The 5042-nt window shown below is 44.1% G+C and overlaps 1 pseudogene; it reads left to right on the top strand.

The window, feature by feature from the left end:
* The first annotated feature begins 268 nt into the window (after positions 1 to 268).
* On the top strand, positions 269 to 4434 carry LOC132206521 (ferritin heavy chain A-like; annotated as a pseudogene).
* The last annotated feature ends 608 nt before the right edge of the window (positions 4435 to 5042 follow it).

The following is a 5042-nucleotide window of genomic DNA, read 5'->3' as shown; positions in this document are numbered from 1 at the left end:
TGTGATGTTTCCCATCTCTACTACCCTCCCACACAGTGCATTCCAGATTCCCATCACACCATCTGGGTGAAAAATGTTTTTGGCAAATCCCCTCTAAACCTACTGCTCTTCACCTTAAAATGATGCCCCCATGTTATTGATCGGACAGTTCTGCTACCATTTATTAAATGCCAGTGAGTGCATATCTATGATCCTGTATTCAGGTCTCGATCTCTGAGTCTTTGAGGGAATGCAGCACAGGATGACAACAGGTCGAAAGGGTTAAACAATGAAGGCAATTTGCATTGAAGATGAAATTCAGGTATTTTGACAGCTCCTTCCAAAGCCACATCCACTTCCATCTGCTCAGACAAGGGCAGTAGATACGTGGGAACACCACCCCCTGCAGGTTCCCCTCCAAGCCATCCACCATCCTGGCTTGGAAATATATTACCGTCCCTTCAGTGTCACTGCAGTGTTAAATCAGTCAGATTTCTGGAATTCTCTCCTTAGGGGCAATCTGAGTCTATCTGCACCAGATGGACATTGCAACTGTTCACAAAGGCAACTCACCACCACCTTCTCAAGAGGAAACTAGGGATGGGCAATAAATACACACCCTGCCAGTGATGCCAACATCCCAAAACAACATTTTTTAAAACCTCAAGTTCCTGTGAGTGTAGAAGAACAAGGAATAATTATTATTAAGATTTGAAGCTGATTAATTGATTTGATAGAGTCAACGAGAGAAAAACGATGTTCTCGGGTGTGATATTTTCGGACAAGAGGAAGTCGGTGTAGACAGCAGCATAACCTAAAGGTTCGAGCTCATCCATTAGGGACGGTGCTCCTCACACACACAATGCTGGAAATCTAAACCCTGCTCTGCCAAAACCTTGGGAATAAATTGAACATTCAAATCCAAGATTCTTGGCTGTTGTTAAGTAACCCATTTATTTTCTACTTGGCGATGGCCCCGTGGTATGATTGTGGACTGTTAATCTAGAGACCCAGATCATGTTCTGCGGACCCTGGTTCAAATCCCACCATGGTAAATGGTGGAATTTGATTTCAATAAATATCTGGAGTTTAAGAATCTAACGATGACCATGAGTCCATTGTCAATCGCTGGAAAAATCCATCTGGTCCTCTAATGTCCTTTAGGGAAAAAAACCGCCATTTACCAAACTGCCAAATGGCCAACATGAGACTCCAAACCCACAGCAATGTGGTTGACCCTTAACTGCCCTCTGGGCAATTAGGGATGGGCAATAAATGCTGCCTAGTCAGCAATGCCCTCAACCCGTCAACAAATTTTAAAAAGTAGATACGTGAGGGGATAGTTAAAGTGATGTGCAAACAAAGCAAGGGTGAAGTGAGAAAAAAAAACATTTTTACACAGAATGTGGAGAGTATGCGCAATGTGCTGCCTGGAGACGTGGGGAGGGCACATACAATTGAAGCTTTGAAGAGAGCATTGGGTTTTCTTTTGGGATCGTGGTGATGTGCAGGGACATGGCAAGAGATGAGCACAATGGATCTGGTGCAGCACAATTGGCCAAATGGCCTCCTACGGCACTGTAATTTTTTTGAGTATTCACTTGCGGGACAAGGGCAGTCATGGGTTGGGCCAGCATTTGTTGTACATTGCTAGATTCCCCTTGAGAAGGTGGGGTTCAGCTGCCTTCATGAACCGCAGCAGTCCATGTCGACCCCGATGGCCGTACAGAGGGAATTCCAGGATTTCCACCCAGAGACACTGAAGGCACGCCAACATATTTCCAAGTCGGGATGGTGAGTGGCTCGGAGGGGAGCTTGAAGTTGGTGGTGGTCTCACGTGTCTGCTGCCCTTGTCTGTCTGGATGGAAATGGTCATCTGCTTGGAAGGTGCAATCTGAGGATCTTTGGTGAATTTGTGATGGGATTCTATGATTCCGCTTTATGGAAGAAGGTAGTTTATATGGAACTGAGAAGCAGACCAGCCAAGATCTAATTAAATACTGAAATAGGTTTGAGGGGCTGAATGGTCTCCTCCTGTTCCCATGGCCCAAACTGTTGAAACCTGCTGGTTTCCCACTGCTCCGATTGGCTCTGCTTTGTACATAGCTCCCCCCAGCACGTCTCCCTAATTAATGCCTGTATTCATGGGAGGCTGCTGATTGGAAATCCCTAATAGCCAAGCACTATTGGTGATAACATTTCCTGTTGGAAAGCAGATTCCCATTTACATAAATACTAGAGCTCATGGGAGGTGGGGTTAGGCTGTTGTTTGAGTTTGCTTTTTGTAATTTGGTGTGAAGATGGCTTCCCAAGTGTGTCAGAGCTACCACAAGGACTGTGAGGATGCTGTCAACAAGCAGATCAACCTGGAGCTCTATTCCTCCTATGTTTACCTCTCCATGGTGAGTGCTGTATCTTTTGGGCACTTTTTCCAGGTTATTACTAATTCACTGTATGCTGTGCAAATAGTTCTGGTGTTAGTAACCTGTTAGTTAAGATTTAATTCTAACCTCTGCCTCCCCTGCCAATTTAAATTTTGAGATACAAGTCTGTTGTCTCACTTGTGACTGTCATGTTCTTTAAAATGGCCAAATCTGTGGGTTGGACAACAAGAATTATTCTACTCCATAGAAGCAATCTAATTCCTTACTTTAATGGTAAAACTGAATGTTGAGGCTGTATTGGGGTGAGAAACTAGCTGATCAATCTTGTTTTCACTGCCCCCAAAACTGACTAGATCTTCCTTACCTGAACTGACATTGACTCTTCATGTGGATTAGTAATGTTAGGCTGTTCAGATGGTTCTTCTGCACCCCCTCCCTGACTAGTGAGGGAAGCAAGTCTTTGTGGCATTAAGTAAAGTCAGTGGAATGCTAAGCAAAAAATTACTGCTGTCTCTGGACTGTTAACATCTACTGTTTCTTAACATGATCCCCCAAACAAGGATGGGGTTTGCATGTGGCCAGACATGACTAGATTTCAAACTAGCTGAGGCCAATATATTTGATTAGAATTCCAAGTCTCTAACTTGAAGCCAGGTAGAGAATGAGTAACCAAGCCCTTGGCTCTTAGAATGTCTGGGTCTGCTTTAATTGAATTCTGTCCAATCCTTCCCTCCACAGTTCTCTTACTTTGACCGGGATGATGTTGCCCTGCATCACTTTGCTCAGTTCTTCAAGGAGCAGTCCCATGAGGAACGGGAACATGCTGCGAGACTGATTTGCATTCCAGAATAAACGTGGAGGCCAAGTCCTCCTGCAGGACATCAAGGTTGGACTTTTAACCCCCTTTTAAGTTAAAAGGGGAAAGCTTGAGGGTTTACTTTGACAGAAGCCTGTGTGTTTTAGATATTCTGCACTTATTCAAGTGCATGGGCTGAAATGTTTTTGATAGCTTTTTCATCCAATGGAGCTTGTGGAGTGATCAGAAACAATTGATTGAGATGAGCACTCCTCTGTATGACATGTACTTGACTTAAATTCATGGTTTTAGGACACCTGCTGGGTTTTTAACCAAGGTTTCCATCCACATGGTTAGGGTGGTGTTTAAGAACTTAATTGAATTCTAAAATGCTCAAATAGCAAAGGAATTTGACCCTTCATTGGGCTGTAGTGACGAGTGATTTTTCACTATCATCCTGGTGGTCTTAAACGATTGACCATTGGAAACATCCGGGCTGGAGTCACTTAGGGGAATGCAACATGTTGTGTGGCATTCCCTTATTTGCAGCTGGGACTGACTAGGAAGTACAATAGTCTAGTAATTCACACACTGACACCAGCAATTCCCCATCTGGATGGGGGAGCGACTGACTTCAAACACCACATCAGCCTCTTAAGCTCCCAGCACTGACATCACATGTGCCTTGTGTGCTTTGATTCCGAATGTGGCAGGTTATCCCCCTCTCTGCCACCATCAACTTTTGAATAGAACAATCTCTACGACACCTCGAACAAGTGTTTTTAGCCATAAAAGGCACAGCCTTCAGTTCTAGTATAAACGCCCATAAGCAGCTTCTGACTAACAAAACCCTTCTTCCAGAAGCCAGAGCAGGATGAGTGGGGCGATGGTCTGGAGGCAATGCAGAGAGCTCTGCAGATGGAGAAGGATGTGACCCAGAGTCTGCTGGATCTGCACAAACTCGCCTCTGGCCACATGGACCCTCATGTGAGCACTTCACTTTTTTGGTCTAAAGGTGATAAGGCATTGATCCTTTAGGTTAAATGTACCTATTCACATAGCACTGAGCATTTGAAGTACAAAGATGCTTTCTGCTCAGTGAGCTATACATTTCTTTTCTTTCTCCAGCTGTGTGACTTCCTGGAGAGGCACTACTTGGATGAGCAAGTGAAGATGATCAAGAAGCTGGGAGATCACATCACCAACCTGAAGAGACTAGGAGCCCCTGACAATGGCATGGGAGAGTACCTGTTTGACAGGCTCACACTCAGCTGAGTGGGATTTTACAATCACTTGGTCCTTGCATTCTCTTTTGCTTGTACTGGAATATGAAATAAAAATCATTGAACCTAAGCTGTCTAGCTTTCTGTAATTCTGCAGCCCAAAGCCTATCCAATATCTTCCAAGGATTTTGTCCATTCCCAACAACTTGGATATGGTTTGCTGACTTTGGTCCAATTGCTTGGACCAGCTGGATAATGTCAACAGGGATGAATGTCCAAAGATACTTGGAGTCAGTGAGTGGACAAGCATTTGGCTATATATGGGGCAATTGCCCCTTGTTTGCAGCAGTACGAGCAACCAAGTTTATCTTCAGCAAAATGTTGCAGCAGTACTGATAAAATATTGAAATCAGCTCTCAAAGCCAGAGGTCAATAGCACTCTTGTGGTGCCTATTTACTTTTTGAGGAAAGCTTGACTCATCCCTTAGATGTTCAGAGGCTTCCCACATTTGAAGCATCTATTTAGTTTTTTTTTTTTTTTTTGCTCAGTACCTGACTTCCCTTACACTACATCTGGCAGGCAGCAAGTCATTTCTCTTTTAGAAAGGCTAAGACCCCCACCCTCCCTAAATTAAGGCTTTAGTGAGCTGATATAAAAAG

This window comes from Stegostoma tigrinum, chromosome 38, assembly GCF_030684315.1.
Source record: "Stegostoma tigrinum isolate sSteTig4 chromosome 38, sSteTig4.hap1, whole genome shotgun sequence".
Taxonomy (NCBI): domain Eukaryota; kingdom Metazoa; phylum Chordata; class Chondrichthyes; order Orectolobiformes; family Stegostomatidae; genus Stegostoma; species Stegostoma tigrinum.
The sequence above is the reverse complement of the archived record's forward strand: the minus strand, read 5'-3'. Positions and strand labels throughout refer to the sequence as shown.